Raw genomic sequence first — 18434 nt, forward strand, 5'->3', positions numbered from 1 at the left:
AAGGGTCTGGAAAATTCTACAGAGTAAAGGGATAAGGAAGGGTGCAACACGGCATGACTGAAAAGCTTCAAGTTCAAGTTGAAACGCTGGGCTGTCCAAGTCAAGCAGGAAAGCCAACATGGCTGAAGCAGAGTGGACAGCTAATAAACTGAAAAAGCCAAGTTATTGAGTAACTAGTCATTTAGCCCGTTACAATAACGGGCGCTAGAACAGTAGTGCATAAACATTAGTAGGAACAGTCTATATTAAATGGCAAGGGACTTTGACCTCATTCTTTTTGTTGGTCGTATTTTTCTTTCTTTCAGCTTTTCTTTTGTTGATGTTTACTTGCTGAGCTGACCGTTCTTCGTGGGCTGCCGCCGTGTATTGTGTATCTAATTTTCTGTGACAGTAATACTGTCTTGTACGGCTCTGTTCAATAAGGGCGCGCACAAAAAGGCGAGCCTTAAAAGGGCGACCTCAATCGCCTTTTTGTGCGCGCCCTTATTGAAGGATGCCTGTGCGCGCCCTTATTGAAGGATACCGTCTTGTATGTCCGCTGGCTTGTACGTCCGTAATATACCTTTAATTTTCTCTGGCGGTAATACAGGCATGCGCGTCGGTAATACGCCTTTAATCTCCTCTGACAGTAATACTGGCTTATATGTGGCTGTAATATGCGTCACTGTATAGTGTACCTTTAATTTCCTCTCGCAGTAATACTGGTTTGTATATCCGTAAAACGCCTCTAACTTTCTCTGACAGTAATATCGCGCGTCGCACCGTGCCCCGCGCATGCGCACTTCATCAGAAGACACCCACACACGGACACCTGGACGCACATAGGGATTTTATATATATAGATGAAGAAACAACAGCATAAGAAAGAGAGACAGAGTGTAACAAAATGCTAAATTAAAAACAAATACATGTACATGGTTTGGAATTAACTATTAAATCCTGCAACAAGGATTGTTAGACTACCTGTTACAAGTTGAAACAGTAAACTACCATTATCATGTAATATTATCTTTATATACAGTGCATCCGGAAAGTATTTACAGCGCATCACTTTTTACACTTTTTGTTATGTTACAGCCTTATTCCAAAATGGATTAAATTCATTTTTTTCCTCAGAATTCTACACACAACACCCCATAATGACAACGTGAAAAAAGTTTACTTGACATTTTTGCAAATGTATTAAAAATAAAAAAATTGAGAAAGCACATGTACATAAGTATTCACAGCCTTTGCTGTGAAGCTCAAAATTGAGCTCAGGTGCAGCCTATTTTCCCTGATCATCCTTGAGATGTTTCTGCAGCTTAATTGGAGTCCACCTGTGGTAAATTCAGTTGATTGGACATGATCTGGAAAGCACACACCTGTCTATATAAGGTCCCACAGTTGACAGTTCATGTCAGAGCACAAACCAAGCATGAAGTCAAAGGAATTGTCTTTAGACCTCCGAGACAGGATTTTCTCGAGGCACAAATCTGGGGAAGGTTACAGAAAAATTTCTGCTGCTTTGAAGGTCCCAAAGAGCACAGTGGCCTCCATCATCCGTAAGTGGAAGAAGTTCAAAACCACCAGGACTCTTCCTAGAGCTGGCCGGCCATCTAAACTGAGCAATCGGGGGAGAAGGACCTTAGTCAGGGAGGTGACCAAGAACCCAATGGTCACTCTGTCAGAGCTCCAGAGGTCCTCTGTGGAGAGAGTAGAACCTTCCAGAAGGACAACCCTCTCTGCAGCAATCCACCAATCAGGCCTGTATGGTAGAGTGGCCAGACGGAAGCCACTCCTTAGTAAAAGGCGCATGGCAGCCCGCCTGGAGTTTGCCAAAAGGCACCTGAAGGGCTCTCAGACCATGAGAAAGAAAATTCTCTGGTCTGATGAGACAAAGATTGAACTCTTTGGTGTGAATGCCAGGCGTCACGTTTGGAGAAAACCAGGCCAATACCATCCCTATAGTGAAGCATGGTGGTGGCAGCATCATGCTGTGGGGATGTTTTTCAGCGGCAGGGACTGGGAGACTAGTCAGGATAAAGGGAAAGATGACTGCAGCAATGTACAGAGACATCCTGGATGAAAACCTGCTCCAGAGCGCTCTTGACCTCAGACTGGGGCGACGGTTCAACTTTCCGCAGGACAACGACCCTAAGCACACAGCCAAGATATCAAAGGAGTGGCTTCAGGACAACTCTGTGAATGTCCTTGAGTGGCCCAGCCAGAGCCCAGACCTGAATTCGATTGAACACCTCTGGAGAGATCTTAAAATGGCTGTGCACCGACGCTTCCCATCCAACCTGATGGAGCTTGAGAGGTGCTGCAAAGAGGAATGGGTGAAACTGGCCAAGGATAGGTGTGCCAAGCTTGTGGCATCATATTCAAAAAGACTTGAGGCTGTAATTGCTGCCAAAGGTGCATCGACAAAGTATTGAGCAAAGGCTGTGAATACTTATGTACATGTGATTTCTCAGTTTTTTTATTTTTAATAAATTTGCAAAAACCTCAAGTAAACTTTTTTCACGTTGTTATTATGGGGTGTTGTGTGTAGAATTCTGAGGAAAAAAATGAATTTAATCCATTTTGGAATAAGGCTGTACCATAACAAAATGTGGAAAAAGTGATGCACTGTGAATACTTTCCGGATGCACTGTATAAAACTGTACGGTGACTGACTAACTGACTGACTAATACAGCAATGCACAGCCTAAACCACTGGAGATATAAACGTGAAATTTGGACAGTAGATACCTTTTGTGAGGTAAGCACCCACTAAGAAGGGATTTTTCTAAATTCAACCCCTAAGGGAGTGAAAAGGCGTTTCTTCTCTCTCTTCTGAGAAGGGGTTACTACCGATGGTTGCGATATACACAAAGCGTGATCAGAATGCTGATTTGTGGAAGAAGAGGAAGACAGTGAAGACCGAGGGCAACACTGAGATGTGGGTATCTCAAATAATAATACTAATCATATCATAATATCATATTCTAATCAAATCAAAACTAATACAGTATTTTGCTTCATATTTCAACTATGTATAGTCCGGGCAATGCTAGGTAATCCAGCTAGTAGTGTACAAGTTTCAAATTCAAAGTAACTGTCTATGTTGTTGTATATGTGATAGTTCACATTGGGGTGGACAATTCAGTAGTTTGGATGCCCTGGACTACCAGTTTTTAATTATAAACAACCAAACTACAGACTCGCAAAGCCTAGCAGACTAATAGATGTTTTGTATCAGGTATCTTTTGTATCTTTGGTCTATGTAATATTGTCCTAGGGCGGCATTCAAAAACAATTTGATAAAAACAAATACCTAATATTTCATGTACAATCTTGTTTATACCACGGGAAGCCTGCATGCAGACCACAGCAATAAGAACACACACAGTCAGCAACCGAAAACACATGTATACATGTTGTGGCCCATTCAATCACCTCATTAATTGTCTCCCAGTCAGTAGGTGATGGGGTTTGTTCAATGCGATACAGTTAATAATGCCACAGCAGAGGGTGTGAAACTCTACCTGCTACTACTCACTTTAAAAGGAGAAGGTGGAGTTTCAGACCTATTGACCAAAAGGAAGGAAGAGTGTAATATTCTCATGAGTGGGGGACCTACTGTAGATGATGAACAGATGCACTTCAAATATTTTTGCATGTCTTCCTTGCACTTTGATGACCTGTTATGTCATTCAGCCTGTCGTTTATCATTCTGGCACCCACACAACCAGCCTTGAAATTCACCACTTTAGATACATGGATCGGCATGTGGTAGTAAAAATTCTATGCACAGTGTGCAACAAAAACTCAGCATATGCCATTTGCTCGTGGAAGGCAGGCCTTTGTATCTGATGTCGTCTTTGCTGCATGGCACTCGCAACCAGTGCGGACACATCAAGTATAAACTAGCCTTTAACTAACCTAACCATGTGCACACTCAGTACTAAGAAATAGAGAGATTGTGCAAAAATTCTGTAAAGCAAGCAAGAAAAATAACAGCAATTGCTGTTGGTCAAGAATGACAAAAGTTAAGTGCATCCTGCTGAAGCAGGTCCCGGGGCGATTCGTGATGGGGGTGTTTCTCGCCTAAGTGCACGGGTGAGAAGCGGTCCGCATCCGTAATTGTTCCCGGGGGCTGCTGAATTGCCACAACTGCCATGTCCCCTTCATAAAGAGAAGTGTGAGGTGGCTAAGGGGAGTAAAAAGGGGGAAAAAGTAAAAGAGAAAAGAGACAAAGGTTGCAGGAAGCAGTATGGAGAGAGAGCCAGTGTGAGCGAGAGCGAGCGTGTGCTCGCAGACAGGCAGATAGCTGGACAGTGAGCCCTAGCAGGTGTGTTTGGCCGACACTCGGTGGGGCAGAAGGAAGCGGTCGCTCCAGCTGAGCGATCAAGGAGATGGAGTGACCGGGGATGAAGGACAGTTGGCCGCGTAAGGCCAAGAAGGCAGCGGGAGTCGTGGAGTCTTGATAAGGTGAGACTCAGCGTGAGCAACCTGGCCGTTGAGGAACCCAAGTCTCAGTTCAATAAGGAAGCCGTACGGAGCCAGGGAACGGAAGGCAACCAGACAGTAGTAAGGTCAGCTGCAGGAAGGGCGACTCCCCTGTTGAGAAGCCCGTATGGAAGAAGCAGGGGAACCGCCAGGTAAATAGAAAACACCGGGCTTTATTTTAAAGGACTGCTTCCAGCGTTGTTTTAACCTCGTCGTTATTTTAAAAGGATTGTTTTTTTTTTCTATGGTGTTTTTAACCTCCTCTTCAGCACTTGCTTTATGTATTTATTTAATGACTTTTTGGAGGGCACTGCACTATTTATTGTGATATTGTTTTGATTTTAATAAAAGCATTTTTGCACTATTACACCATCCCCTTGCTCCATTTGTTATGCCTCATTGCCAAGCTCATTGGTAACATTACCGACAGTGAAGGGTTCAAGGGCTTCCAAAAAGCAAGATGGGAGCGTGGAGAACCTGCATTGTCACATTTGGTGGCAGCGGTGGGATGAGCTGGCAGTGGGGACAGAAGATCTGGAGACAGAGCAGCTAGCGGGATTGGTGCTAGACTTTAAAAGAACCTACGGACCCAAGCCAGAGGAGGACATTTTTAAAAGGACAGAGCTTTTTTATGGACATTTTTTTATTGTTTGGTTTTATTTGTCTTTTAAAAGTTCTATTTCTTTTATGTCCTGTTTTACAACGGGGGCTTGGGTTGGTTTTAGTGTGGGATTTGTTTTGTGCTTTTGTTTATTGATTTTAGTGCAGTGTAATTGTAGTGTGGCTGAGCTGTGGACCTGGGCCGCCAGTTGCACAGGGTTGGCAGTGGCATGGAGCCTTCCCGTGCAGCTGGAGGCTTATGGGGAGTGGAATGAGGTATAGCGGGTCCACAGCTCCCGTCAAAGGCCAGTTTTAAATAAATAATCGCTGCAGTCGCGGCTTAGTGAGGGGGCGTGGTTGTGTGGCTGAAGCAGGTCCCGGGGTGATTCGTGATATGGGCTTTTCTCACCTAAGTGCACAGGTGAGAAGCGGTCCGCATCCGTGATTGTTCTGGGGCTGCTGATTTGCCACAGCTGCCACTTCCTCTTCATAAATAGAAACGCAAGGCGGCTAAAAAGGAAGAAAAAAGAGAAAAGAAAACGGAGGTTGCAGAAGTGTGTAAGAAAGCAGGAAGCTGTATGGTGCGAGAACCAGTGTGAGCGAGCGAGAGCGAGCGAGAGCGAGCGTGTGCTCGCAGGCAGGCAGCTGGACTGTGAGCCCTAGCAAGAGTGTTTGGCCGACACTCGGTGGGGCAGAAGGAAGCGGTCGCTCCAGCTGAGCGTATAAGGAGCTGGAGTGACTGGGGATGAAGGACGGCGGGCCGCGTAAGGCCGAGATGGCAGCGGGAGTCGTGGAGTCTTGGGAAGGTGAGCCTCAGCATCAGCGACCTGGCTGTTGAGGAACCCAAGTCTCGGTCCGGTAAGGAAGCCGTACAGAGCCAGGGAACGGAAGGCAATCGAACAGTAGTAAGGTCAGCTGCAGGAAGGGCGACTCCCCTGTTGAGAAGCCCGTACGGGAAAAGCAGGGGAGCCGCAAGATAAAAGAAGACACTGGGCTTTGGATTTTAAAGGGTCTGCTTCCAGCGTTGTTTTAACCTCGTTGTTTTAAGGATTGTTGTTTTTTCTATTTATTGGTTTTTACCTCCACATTTCAATTTTATGGGATTTATTTATTTATTGAAGGATTCGGAGAGCACTGCACTTTATTTATTTGTATACTTGTTTTTGTTGATTGTTTTTAATAAAAGCACTTGACACCTTTTTACACCATCCTCTTGCTTCATTTGTTATGCCTCACTGCCAAGCTCATCTGTAACATTACCGACGGTGAAGGGTTCAAGGGCTCCCAAAAACCAAGATGGGAGCGTGGAGAACCCGCACTGTCATACTCTGATATAAAGTAATAATTAACAAACAAAAAAAAAAACACACAAGAGGAGCGGAAAAGGCAAACTATTTCACTACTGCTTCAATACCAGTTACAAGACATGGTAATTACAAGCAGCATAATGACAACAATAAATTGAAAATAAGTTTAGAAATACTGAAAGAACTTTTTCATCAGATTAAATACTCTGCAAAGTAGCAATGACTGCAGAGAGTGGGCATCACAATCAAGTCAGATAATATACAACAATGAATGCAGTCAGCATCCAGAAAACACACATAAAAGAGGTCCTTTGTCTTTGGACAAAACTAATTTTAGGATTGAAAAAGATGAACAAAAACAGCACCTTTAGACTGTTTACTAAGCCGAAAACGTAAATGTAAGTAAATGTAAATGTACTAAGCTAGCTAGCCTGTGCAAGACTCATTTTATGAAATGAACTTGGAAACAAACATGTAGACTGATACTGCAGGTAAACTCTTTTCAACTGACAGGGCCTGCTACCGTCGAGAAAACAACCTAAAATGATGGTTTGAATGTTCCAACAATGCTCTTGTCACAAATTTTCAAGCTATTTTAGCCTTTCAGAATTGGGGGATACATTTCTTTATAGATAGATCTTGCTTAACATGTCACAGAAAGGATACAACATCAATCTCATAACAAAAAAAAAAAAAATAAGATGTTCACCATTAACCGATATGCACTCTGGGCTCCAAACAGGTACAGTATATGGTGAAATGTTCCTTACTATTAACCGACAGAGTGTGAAGATGCTTTTTCAGCTCTAAACTTCTTAATGGTTCAAGCGTGATAAATGTCAATGCAGCTGTATACAAAGATCACTGGTATAGTTAACTAAAGGTGTATGACACTATAAAGGATGTACTGCACCTCAGAATAATCCTGAAGGTCAAAATAGTGATATCTTTAAAAAGAAATTGACTGATGGTTTCTAAATTAGGTCTGTAAACAAAATCTGAGAATAAAATATTAATGCAGTACTTCAGTCCATATTTGATAATATTTTGTGTACATTGGAAAAAGACCACACATCAACATGATATAATCCTTTTAAAAATTATTTACTAAAATTTTCCCTTCCAAGTTGCCAATTGTGTTTATTTTGTGGTAAAAGAGTGCTATGCACATGTGTAGAACAAAACTTTACAAATAAACATGGCTATAAAAAAACTGCAGGAAACCCCATATATAAAGCTGGCCATTCAGAAAGAGTACCTGGACTACCAGGTTTGCAAAGGTGGTTGCCCAGCAGACTACCATACACATTTACAATTTGTACATCTGGCATAAACAAGTTTTTTAGCATATGTGAAATATTTTTGGATGACATAATGTATATATTTTTAAAGTATAAAATTCACAGAACTTGACAAGCCTCATCCATTTTGAAACCCCTCACCTTTCTACACAAAGTTAATAATCATAAAGCATCAGCCTTCATAGTGTAAGCCACAGAGAACTTTCAAATATGTTGCTTATGGAAATTGTACTGTACACTATTATTCTAAATTAAATATAATTTTACAGGTGACCATCCCAATATTCATCCATCCATCCATTTTCCAACCCGCTGAATCCGAACACAGGGTCACGGGGGTCTGCTGGAGCCAATCCCAGCCAACACAGGGCACAAGGCAGGAACCAATCCTGGGCAGGGTGCCAACCCACCGCAGGACACACACAAACACACCCACACACCAAGCACACACTAGGGCCAAGTTAGAATCGCCAATCCACCTAACCTGCATGTCTTTGGACTGTGGGAGGAAACCGGAGCGCCCGGAGGAAACCCACGCAGACACGGGGAGAACATGCAAACTCCACGCAGGGAGGACCCGGTAAGCGAACCCAGGTCCCCAGATCTCTCAACTGCGAGGCAGCAGCGCTACCCACTGCGCCACCATGCCACCCCCAATATTCATTCTTAATAATAAACATGTGCAGATTCAGATTGAATTGTCATTCTTAAATCAGAATGCTGGGGAATTCATCAAGATTTACAGTTTTGTTGATACAAGAATGTGTAGGATGCATTTTTTTTTTTAATGCAACCCTTGCAGGACACCAGTCATGTTCATGAATGAACTCCGTGATGGACTGGCATCCTGTCCAGCTCTGTTTCCTACCTTGAGTCCCACGCTGCCAGGACAGGATGCAGTCCCAACAACCCCAAACTGAAGAAAGACTAGAAGAATATTATATTAAATTTACCTTAATCTTAAATTGAGGAAGAAGATTCTCTTCCCTTTTTTATTCTATTTATTTTTAATAATTTATTTTCCTACTATTAAAGTTTTATTCTGTTGGCCTAGCTCTCTTTCTCAAGGGTGGGGGTTGAATTGTTTCAAACCTAGTTTTGTAAAGTTTGACTTGCTTGTATGGAGTGTTAGTTGATTTTAATAAATTCAATAAAACATTAAAGGGAAAACAAAATCTTAATTTTATTACAATGAATAAATTACAAACTAGCAATAAATACAATACTTAATTGTATTCAAATCAAACCAAATTCCCTGCTCCCCTTACTGTGTAGAGAGCAGAGAAAGAAAAAGACCCCACATGACATAACCAGGCATCGATACTGGAAATCAAACTATTAATGATGGTTCAGCAGACTTGACTAGTTAAGGACAACATCCTGCCAGAATCTAAAAAAATGATTGACTCTGTTCCTTGTAAACTGAATTACATTTTTCCTAATCTTAGTTAAAATTAAATATCCCTTTTCTATTGTGTTATTATAGTACACTCTTAAAAATAAGATTACTGGAATAGCACATTACCTGGTTGTGTGATTATCACTGAAATTTTGCTTAACACGGAATCATTTCATTCTGGGAAGGGTTCTTTGCATAATAAACTTGTTCTTTATGCTTTAAAAACATTCGTCATACGTGAACAAAACAGAAATTTTAATGTATAGTAGGCTACTTAGCAGGACACAACAGATCAAGAAAACCTGAACTTAGCTAGTGTTGCTGTATGTAGAAAAAGCCCTTTAAAATCAGGAACCCACTGGTATTTCAGAAATCAGTCATCATCTGTTCTTAGGTTTTGACAGACCCTGTTACAAATACAATATAATATATTTTTGAATAACCCAAAAATCACACAAGAAGTGCTGCAATGGACTTTAACAGGCCCAGCTTCTTGACAGCTCCCTAGCCTTGACTCTCTAAGAAGACAAGGAAAAAACTCCTATAAAAACCCTTGTAGGGAAAAAATGGAAGAAACCTTGGGAAAGGCAGTTCAAAAAGAGACCCCTTTCCAGGTAGGTTGGGCGTGAAATGTACAAATCTAAATTTCTGTAACCTTCACTTGGATAGTTCTTTTGGTTCCTTTTATGGCATCACAATGAAAAAACACTTTGAATGTTGGTTCAGATTTTCACAGTTGAACTAGATAAAAGTGTAAGTTAACTTGATAGCTCATTCCTTAACTAGTAATATTCAGTTAGCCACTGCCCCAGACTGAGTTGCTGGGGGTTACAAATTAATGTGATCCCAAAACAATGGCATAAATACGCAAAGATTTTTTTCTAAGCAGAGTCTGAACAGGGGACAGTCACAAAATAGAGTTTCTAGTCAATTGTACTCTACACTACTTTGCTGTGCCAGGTTTCTAAAGTTAGTTTCTGGTGCACCCTACATTACCATAGTAATAAAAAAATAAATGTATTATTCAACCAACAGAACCCAGATGAGAGCTGCGGGGACCAATACCAGCAGTATGAGAACCATCCTTGGAGGGGATACCATTCTCCCCTAAAGCCATTCAGTCACATGTCAATGACACTTTTCACTCCATTCCATTTACACGTATTTATTTGACCAACATTTATTTCTATAGCACATTTTCATACAAAGGATGTAACTCAAATTATTTACATGTCAAAGAGGTAGTTATATGCAAAGAAAAACAAATTAAATGTAGATAAGAATAATAATAAATACTATACAAAAGCAAAATAACAAACACATACACAAGAAGTATATATAGTTAAGAGAAACGGAGTTATTAAACATTGAATATTGAACTGCTTGAGACAAAGCTGTGGGGACACAATTAGCTACATTAGTTTTGTTTTTGTTTTTTTGAGGCAGGTGAAGTGAATTGCTCACTGCCCCACTGGATTTGAACCCACCACTTTGGGTACAGAAGCCCCAAGCCTTAACCACTACACCACACTGCCAGCTAATTCGGTGTCGCAGGTAACAGAGCCAATCCTGGCAACATCTGCCCGAGGCTGGAAACAACCCCTGGACAGAGTCCCGGTACACGACATGGCCCATTCACATACTGGGCCAGTTCGGAATCGCCAGCTAACCAAACATTCATGTCTAAACGATATGGATTATTTCGTTCTAGTCCTCTCAGATGATCCTCGCTGAATAAAAAGAAATAATAAATTGGCATTTAACACTCTAAAATGTTGGCTAAACCTGTCCGTACGGTGCTGCTAATATAAAAACTGGCGATTTGCGTTAAAACTCGCTCCGCGGTCAGTCATCAGTTTAGTGCAGAAGCATAATCGATCTCATGGTTTGTTTTTTGTAAAAATATAAATTAGACATGGAGGCAGGACTAAGACCAGTAAGAGTCCTCGCAAAGTCCGGATTTTATTTAGAAAAAAAAGTTTGAATACAATACGCGACACTGGCCACACCTCGAACTGAACGGAACGGGACCGAAAAGCATTGACCGCGTTGGAGTGGAGAACCCAGAACACATTAAACAGGGACCCTAGCGGTAAAGTCCCCTTGCATTTAATGGACGTCGCTCCGCACCGTCTTAATCAATGGTTGTCTACGTCACCCTAACTTTCCACACATATACGGCAACACTGTCACGTTTTCGTATCCTCGTCCTGCTCTGTCCCCTCAGTAAAACAAAACTGAAAACAACTTACCTGCTCAGGAGAGCGACGTGGCGCAGGAAGATGCAACCGCAGCTTAGACGGTGGGCTTCCGAGGCTCAGAGGAAGAGGCCAGAAGGGGGTGGGGATTCGGTGTAGAATTCCGGAACATATAATACATAAAAGCCGTGGACGGGATGGAGTAGGGGGCCGTACTCGCGTGGCCTTCCACCTTAAATCCAAATACTGTGCGTGCTAGCGGCTCGACTGGCCCATATGAGCAGAACTGCTATCCATGTAAGTAATCAACAGTGACTTTAGTGTTAGCATCTGCAGCCTATCATGAAATGCTTATGTCTCTATTATATACAATTTGGTTTAAGATTCGTAAAAGCAGTGTTAATGTTTGTGCTATGTCATCTTTTGGAAAGAGAAATGCAATGCATTTTGTTACTAAAAATGTCTGTGATGTGCCATGTAATGGGCGGCCTCAACCATTACCCAGCCGGGATGCCAGCTGAATGGAAGGACCTGGGGAGAGAGCTTCTTAAAGGCACTACCTTCCCTGGGACACTAGAGGGCAGCCCTCTTGGGCGGCTGTGGCACCACGGATTCAGGGCATGCCTGGACTTGGAGTTTGGTAGAGCCCTGTTGGGTTCTGTGGGTGCTGCCAGGGGGAGCTGCTTAGCCCTACAATGGACTTCCACCACACCTCGGAGTGATTCCAGGTAATACTAATGAGCCTGCTGGAGCACTCCCAGGAGCAGAATAGAAGGAGCCACCCCACTCCATTCGAGGAGCCAGAGTCGGGAGGAAGAGGAACGAAGCTTGCAAGGGAGGAGTGGAGGCAGAAGGACAGTGAATTGGAAGGAAGGAAGGACTGTGAATTGTCTATGTACTAGGCTGTGATCTGGGAGCAAAGAAAAACGCTTTCCCAGTCTTGAATAAAGTGTGTTGTGTGCTGGAACTCATGTCTCTACATGTCTGAGTTGGGTTAGGGTGGCTGTACGCACCCTGGTGGTTCACAGCCATCATTTGAAATTACGGAGACAAAGCAACTGGATGGACACACAGACACTTATACTTTTATTATATACTAACTACTAAATACCAAATTAGTCCATAATGAGACAGATTAGTGAAACACACAAAAACAAGGTAAAAGCTGATTAACTTAGATGGAAACAAACAATATGTATCCATTAACTGTCTGATGAACTATGGCCAATTCACAACATAGGAGAGTAAATTTGTAAGAGAAAGTCAAGACAAATTCAAACACAGAGACCTAGAGACCTTGGCCAACTAGTTGCTCAACCTCTCCTGGGCATTTTGTTGTGTAATCTGTGCTGGCCATTCTATCTGATGACAGAATCTTTCCATCCGATGATCACAAAGCTACTTTATCTGTTTCCTTTCCTTGTAAATGACTACCAGACTGAGATTCCGTATGCACAGCTAATTAGCAGCTCTAGTCAGGGTATGCTGGACTAAAGAAATGACTCTTCAGCCTGGGCTTAAAAGCTGAGACTGAAGGAGCATCTCTTATAGTAGCAGGCAGATCATTTCACAACTTTGGGGCCCTTTAACTTGACATCCCACTGTTACTTTATTAAAACTTGGAATCTTAAGTAGGCTAGTATTTTGAGATCTTCATGCACGTCTTGGTCTTTAAGTAATGATAAGTTTAGATAGGTAAGCAGGGCATTGACCATTTAAGGCTTTATTTGTTAAAAAAATGATTTTGAAAGCTGGTAGCCGGTGTAAGGACTTAAAAACAGGAGTTAGATGTTTGTACCATGTTTCTTGCAGCTGCATTTTGAATTAACTGGAAGCTGTTAGTGAAAACCGCATTTCAGTAGTCAATCCTACTAGAAATAAATGCATGGATTAATTTCTTTTAGTTTTCTGACATTTTGGAAAAAACACGATTTTAATAGTTTTGTAACTAGGGGGCTTCACCCCTTCTCACTTTGCTCGCAAACCCAAGGCCTGCGCTATGCGCCAGCCACTTCGTATCTCAGCCGCTCGCGTATATGGATTTCACTTTCACCAAACAACAAATCTTGTAATTCTTGCAGATACGCCTCTTCATTGGGAAGAAACACTACTTTTCCCTGATGGCAACATGAATTAGATGTTCTACAAGTCTCCGACTTAAAGTTTAAATCTGAACAATATATTCGATCTCTTTTCGCTGTTCTGTTATTTCACAGAGTAATAATTTCCATTTGTTTGCGCTAATGCGATCTTTACTACCATTTTTTTGAGCCTTTCAAATTTTAGTACTTTCATTATCTCTAACCTGCTCTGCATGTGTATCGCGCCAACGTTTTTGAATTCTTTAAGATGTTCTACTTTGTCGTCTACTCTTTGTCTTTTATTTCTGGCCCCGGGTGTTGTTAAATCTCTTGACACAAAGTCTTGTCTCACGGGACGTGAAAGTATCTCTCTGAAAAAGTCTTATCTTGTCCCAGGCTAAAAAGTCTCATTTCATCCCAGGATTTTTTTATTATAATAAAAAGATGTGTGTTTTAAAATACATGCTATTGCCAAAGGTTGTGATCCAATTCAGTAAAACTAATGGTGATTCCAACTGAGTTAAATAATGACAGAATGCTGTTGCACTCAGCATCATTTCCTCCAATAATTAACATTTCTGTTTTTTATTTATTTAGAGACAAGTACAGGGTGGCCCACGAAAAAGTAGCCCGCCTTCCTGCCAGAGTGGCGCGCCGAGTGAATCCTTCCCCGTAGCACCTTGTCAACCCAACCCTTCCACCGAGTTTATTGGGGGACGCCGCGTTGGCGGCTTGCATCACGCTTCCCCGCCCCCGGGTCCTGTTAGTCTGGGGAAACGGCGACAAAGGAGGCATCATATTGCTGGGTTGAAGGAACAGTAGAGGTGCAAACGTGAGTACGAGCGGAGCGACATGTATCCCATTCCACAAAGAATCGCGATAGTGGAGGCGTACGTTCCATTAAGGAAACGCAGGACATTTTTGCTGCAAAGTTTCCTGCCGCTGGTGTCCCAGCAAAGCGCGCAATACAGAAGTTCTTTCTTTCTTTACGGAAGGCCGCCAGTAATACTATAGTAACGTGGGCTACTTTTTCGTGGGCCACCCTGTAGTTCTTATCAATCCATTATTATAATTCACTGACACAACTAATTAAGGACGGCATTGGAGAAACATCACTTGGTCTAAAAGAAGGGTATAGTTGGGTTTTCTCTCTATATACAGTATATATATTGTCACACACGTGCGCATGGGGAAACAGCTGAAGGGCTTACTCACTAGTAATTCTACGCCAGGCCAGGGGGCGGTGGAGTGTACTGACTATCTCTCTCAGTCCCTTGCAGACCTTTCCCGGGAAAGCCCGCCTCTTGCCAGCCCTAAGGATGATGTCACTTCCGAGCCTGAGGAAGACACTCCCAGTTCCTGCCCGTTGATGTCATTTCCTTTCTAGGCCTTTAAAAATGGCCATCTTGCCTCAGTACAGGCAGTTCTGTTCTGGACTCCAACCTATAAACAATTTGTATCTAACGAAGCAATTTTGCAGCCAAGCATATTATATGGGTGGCTGCCCCAACTCTTTATGATGTCTCTGACTCATTCTTGTGACAATATATATATATATATATATATATATATATATATATAATGTGAAAAATGTTATATTTTCTAATGATAGTTCCAAAGGCATGTAATGTGAAAATAGTAAAGGTCCCAGTACTGATACCATATTTAACTTCTGAGCCTAACGATGGAGTACTCTTGGCACATTTCTGTAAGTACTGATATCGATTTGATAAATAAGAACTATTTAACCATCCAAGAAGCCAATCATATCATGATGTATTTCTCAAAGTGTATGTATTACCTTAACTGGCATCTCAAAGTCATCCTGTTATAGACAAATGTGGGTGCTTTTGTCATGGACAAGTGCCAGTTCAGGGTTAATTCCTACCTTGCTGCCATCATTCACACAAAAACCCATCTTTGTGCTGGCCAACTTACACTTGCCAGTGAATCTAACATACACATCTTTAGATAAGGGAGTGATTGCAGTGCCTGGAGTAGCCCCAAGTATAACTGAACCCAGGTCTCCAGAGCCATGAGGTGGCATCAGCACTAAGTAATATGTCATCATGCCAACAATTAAAAAAAAAAAGTTTGCTTATTTATGAGATACTGTCTGCCTCCTAATTATTCCTAATCCTTTAATTGCTTTGTCCAGAGTTACATTAGATGTGATAAGATTATGTAATGTTAAACTCACTGTGATTTCCTACATTGTCCCTCTTATTTGGATTATTTGGAAGAATCCTTTACTCACCCACCATAAATCAATGAGTAATGTCTTATATTATCTAAATCTAGGAAAAAAAATCAAATTTCCTTTGCGGGAACAGTGCAAAGCCTGTTCAAAATTTGGCAAGAATTTGTTAATATATTTGTAAAATAAGCCTGCTGGGTCTCTGCCTCCTTTTTCCTTTTGATGCTATAATATGTGTGAGGAACAGTTATATAATGGGCCTTTTGTTTGAGTATCTCTTCAAACTTGGTATGGGTGGGCCTGTTAATGCTGATTTTCATTTAATGCATCTCAACTTCTTTTATTCAAATATTGTAAAATAACAGTGTGTCTATCTATCTATCCATACCTGTGCTGTGGGGACCACGGGTATAGAGCTTTGAAGCTTAACCCTGTAGGGGCCCGTGGTCACCGCCGGGGGGCACCCCAATGCCTGGAGAGCCCTGGACCTCAGCACTTCCGCCACACCAGGAAGTGCTGGGGGGAAGAGAAGCAGGGACACCCGGAGTGCTTCCAGGGATGCAGCCGGCACTCCCGCCACACTGGGGCGTGTCGGTGGAAGATTGCCGGAACACACCTGGAGCACATCCGGGGAACTATAAAAGGGGCCGCCTCCCTTCATTCAAAGCTGGAGTCGGGTGAGGAGAAGGACAAGGTCTGGGAAGAGGCAAGGAGGCGGCCTGAAGAGAGTAAAGGCATTGTGAAAGGGCCTGGACTTGTGGGGTGATTGGTGCTGCGGCACTGGGTTGTGCTTGATCACATTAGTTGTAAATAGCTTGTAAATAAATGTGTGTGGGGACTTTAAAACGATGTCTGTCTGTCTGTGTCCAGGGCTCATTCCACAATATATATATATATATATATACACAAACATGTGTGTGTGTGTGTGTGTGTATATATATCAAGGCTTCGACTCAGGCACTGACATTCGAGATATGAAGTAAAAGTGCGTACACCTAATGAGGGCGAAACATGTGTCGTGTACTCTTTATATTATTTGTCAGGTTCTATACAATGAAAATATATATATATATATTTATATAGTGGTAATAATCAAGCCTTGACACAACAAAGGGGTTTGGGGCAGCCTCCCGTATAATTGAGAATTGGCTGCTGATACAAGAAAAATGTTTGATGTAATGGAATTTACAGGCAAGAGTCCAAAACAGAACAGAGCAGGTTAGGAAATAAGGTGTTTATGTAGTTGCAAACCAGGAAGAGGAGGGACCTTGGGACCGGAACTGGAAATGAGATCATCGAGCTGCGACTTCTTGGGAAGTGGAAATTACGTTATTGGGAGGTGGGCTCTTCTGTTGGTCTGGAAGTGACGTCTTCTGGGGCAGAACCAGAAGTGATGTCTTCTGGGGTGGAACTGGAAGTGGTGTCTTGGGGGTCAGGTGGAAGTTCCCACATTTGGTCTGCGGGGAGAGAAGAGAAAGGATTAGTGCACTCTGCACCCCCTTGATCGGACTGGGAATTACCTTCTTTTGAGCCATTTAGCTGCTTCCCATGTGCACGTGTGTGACAATATACAGTATATATATAGTATATATTTGTGTGTGCAGTGATACTTCCGAACAAATACATGTGGTATGTACATATATTCATTGGACATCACACTACACATATACATTGGACTTCATACCCTGAGGTTGTGGGTTCAAATCCCACTCCTGACACTGTGTGACCTGAGCAAGTCACTTGACCTGCCTGTGCTCCCATTGGAACACCAAAAAGAAATGTAAGCAACTGTATCAAGAATGTTGTAAGTCACCCTGGATAAAGACATCAGCCAAATAAATAAATGTAAATGTAAATATACCGTATATACGTATTGCAATGGATACCACACCTGGACTGGCATCCAAGCCAGGACTGAACAAAGATCCTTACCCGGCCAGGAGGACAGTGCAGTGGAAGGTCTCGGGGAAATGAGCACTCCTAAATATTCTCTCCCCAAGTACCCTAGAAGGCAGCATCCCTTGGGTGGGATTCACACATGGACACCCGCAGGGCAAGCTGAGACCTGTAGTACCATGGGATGTCCTGTTGGGGTCTGTGGGGGCCACCAGAGGGAGCTGGCAGGATTCGCATTCCCTACTTTCAGGGACTTACATTCGACCTGGAAATACTTTCAAAGGGCTATGCCATGGAATCTGAAGTACTACTAGGTCTAAGATTAAAGATGCTGCTTGACCTTATCCAGGCGAATCAGAATCAGGTGTGGAGGATGGAGAAAGCTTGCCTGGGAGGTGTGGAAAAGAAGAAAGAAAGAAAGTGTTGTATTTTGACTACAGAGAATTTTTTTGTAAGGTATTTTATACAAATAAACTTTTTTATTATAATTTGGACCAGTATCTGTAAGGTTGTGCCTGGGGTTTGGGGTGCTGCAACACACCCTGTTGTTCACAGTGTACTTTCTATTTATTTATTTATTTATTTATTTATTTATTTATTAATCCTTCTGCCCATTTTCTAAGCCCATTTGCCCATAGCAGGGTTAAAGTGAATCTGGAGCCAATCTCAGCAATCACTGGGCATAAGGCAGGAGCAGTCCTTGGAAGGGGCAGCAGGCCATGGCAGGGTGAGCACACACACATATTAGGGACCAGTCCACCTAACTTGCATGTCTTTGGACTGTCTTTGGAACACACCCAGGCAGACATGGGGAGAACATGTGAGGCAGTAGCACTACCTGTACACCACCCTTACTTTTTTATTTGTGATGTTTTTTTGTTAGCTCTCTGAGGTGCCATGTACAGTAAGTATGAATTTCTACTAGATAGACTATACTATGTACACATAACAATGAACTTCACTTGACTTGACATGAAAT

The 18434-nt window shown here is 42.4% G+C and overlaps 1 protein-coding gene across 3 annotated transcripts in view; it reads right to left on the minus strand.

Annotated features, from left to right (window-relative positions):
* serpinh2 (serine (or cysteine) peptidase inhibitor, clade H, member 2) overlaps nt 1–11495 on the minus strand; it is an 87438-nt gene extending 75943 nt beyond the window's left edge. Inside the window, exon 1 of one of the 3 annotated variants that reach the window (XM_028798183.2) lies at nt 11336–11482. The gene's annotated coding sequence lies outside the window, so the exon portion shown is untranslated. Of the gene's footprint in view, nt 1–11335 lie in introns of all 3 variants that reach the window. The other 2 variants (XM_028798184.2, XM_051924085.1) reach the window with 2 other exon arrangements.
* Between the last annotated feature and the right edge of the window lie 6939 nt (nt 11496–18434).

The sequence above is a fragment of the Erpetoichthys calabaricus genome, chromosome 3 (genome assembly GCF_900747795.2).
Source record: "Erpetoichthys calabaricus chromosome 3, fErpCal1.3, whole genome shotgun sequence".
Taxonomy (NCBI): Eukaryota; Metazoa; Chordata; class Cladistia; order Polypteriformes; family Polypteridae; genus Erpetoichthys; species Erpetoichthys calabaricus.